Source organism: Lissotriton helveticus, unplaced genomic scaffold (genome assembly GCF_964261635.1).
Source record: "Lissotriton helveticus unplaced genomic scaffold, aLisHel1.1 SCAFFOLD_461, whole genome shotgun sequence".
NCBI classification, from domain to species: Eukaryota; Metazoa; Chordata; class Amphibia; order Caudata; family Salamandridae; genus Lissotriton; species Lissotriton helveticus.
In genome coordinates this window covers 274,744-277,196 of record NW_027612057.1, presented here as the reverse complement: position 1 = coordinate 277,196, position 2,453 = coordinate 274,744, and positions in this window count along the sequence as shown.

The window sequence follows — 2,453 nt, the reverse complement described above, 5'->3', positions numbered from 1 at the left end:
AGCCTGTCTGCAGCCGTCGGGAACAAATCCCTAAGCTGTTTCAGGATAATGCCATACCATATACTATTAAGTGCCTTATAATCCTCGCGGTTATTTAGCAACTCTGGTTTGGCTTTATCAAAACATGTCGTGTAAGGTGTCATACGCTTTGGAATACCATCCCCTCGCCAGTTCTGGCGACGGGGATGGCATTCCACCCCTCTAGAGGGGTAAGACATGTTACTTCACTTTAATGCGGTTGATTTCTCCAAAGGCCTTAAGATCCCCAAAATGGATGCCTCTGCCACAGACAAATGTCTGGACCCCTGGAGCTGACCGAAACCCAGTCAAGGGGGTCCTGGACAAAGGGTTTCCTGTCACAGGAGGGTGTCACCGCCCTCCAGACAGGAGATAGTGTATTGTAGCAGGGAGGTTTGAAAGAAACCAGACACTGCCTGGGGCGCACAAGGCTGCCCCTTGCATAATCCGGCCAAACCGGTTCTGGGGCACTCCAGCCCTCGTGCCAGGGCGGCCTGGATCAAAGGAAGGGGGTGTATCCACCCACTTCCTGGGTCCCACCCATAGGAGGGGACCTAGCAGGTAATCACGCCCACCAGATTCGAATAAGAGTGGGAGCAGTGCCAATGCACATCAGATTTTCCTGGAAGAAACATTTGAAACGATATTCTGGACCCTTCGCCCTCCATCTCAACGTGGAAGCCCGAAGAATCTCCCTTGTGGTCAAGGAGTGACCACCCTGCAGCAGCAGGCACCATCCAGCCCTCGACGTCTACTTGGTTGCAGTTCCCGCCGGAACTCGAGCGACTGAGATCGACGAGATCAAGCCTGCCTAGCTTCTAACAGCCCGATCCACAGTCCCTGCAAAGCTGAGACCCGTGGAGGCGACCGGAAGCGTGGGGCACGCCATCTTGAAGTGACCACGAGACGCTGACCGTGCAGCCCACGAGTGACCCTCGAAGCTGTACACCGGGGTTTGAGAAGCCCCCACCCTGAGCTACTCCTGAGCCGAAGTTCAGCCCTCCACACTCGACGAGTGCTGCGTGGGGCCCTTTGGCACGATTTGGCTCAACGCGTTGGCCCGGTCACTTGCCAGCTGGCTTGTGGTCCCTGTGCCGACGAACTACAAAAGAAGACTCGTGATTCTAGTTGCTCTAGATCCACACCAGCTCCCCTGAAAGGGAGCCCCGACTCTGACCTTCCTGGTCCGAGTGAGACGCCATCTTCCAATCCCGCGTGGATTGCTCTTACCAAGGCTTGTTTGCTCCAAACCGGAAGCCGACTGCACCGACGGTGAGAGCCTGCGTGGGACAGATCGTGACCTGCTCCTGGACGTCGCAGATGCCCCAGAGCCCACGTGACAGCGAAGAGAAGCGCCTCGACGACCACCTGATTGCGCCCGACATTGCCTGGTTCCGTCCTGGTTCCACCCTGGTCACTGCTGAGTGACCCAGACTCTGTCCCCTCTGCTTTCAGGTACTCTACAACTTGAGTCCACCCTTGGACTCCACCGGACACTTCGTCTTCACCCTGCCTGCAGCCCTTTCAGCTCCAAGCACCAAGAGCCTGCGTGTCAAAACCCGACGCCACTTCGACCCTGTGCACCCACTTCCTGTGGGTGAGGTAACTTTGCTCCGCCGGTGTTCCCACACTGGTGCACACCTCTAGGGTCTGTGTGTTAAGTTTTGTTCCTCTAGGTTCAGCGGAAGTGTCCTTAAACTTTAACTATTTGACTTTTACGCACCATTGGTTAACATTGGTGCATGCGTGCGCTTTCCGCACATCTCCCGAATCCCGAGGGCCATTCCCGACTTCAGCATTGCTTGTCCTGACTGCTCCCAGCGATTCCCTAGGCCCTAGGCCTAACCACTGTTCGAGTGGCCTCTCTTATACCACTTGTTTAGTATATGGTTTGAGTGGCCCCCTGCCCTCATCCATAATTGTGCAACTTTGTATGTTTAAACAGTGCTTTTGATTTAACGCTTGTGCCCCTTTATTCATAAAGAATACTGGGGATTGTTTTTAGTAATAAACACATATATTTTTATAATATATACTTGTGTGGTGTCCTTTCATTTGGTATTACAGGATTGTATGTGGTAAAACAGCTCGCTTAACACGACCTCTTAAGTTAAGCCTTTAGGCTGCTTAGTCCATGCTACCACTAGGATAGCTTGTCTAATAAGGTTGACTTACAACCAGACACCATAAGGGGATTGTTTGGTCAGGTAGTAGGTGGTTCCAGAATTGGAAACATCCCCTACCAGGCCAACTTCTCACACACACGCACTCCGAGGGGCCGTGAGAAGCGGGAGATGTTTGAAATTTTTGAAGGTTTTCTGTACAAGAAACTCCGTGATTGGTTGAAATGAGAATTGCCGGTGGCGGTTAGGCCTCGCTGAGGAGAGAAGCCCCCGCTGCTTTTCTCAGGAAGGCGTCACTTTTCTCAGGAAGGC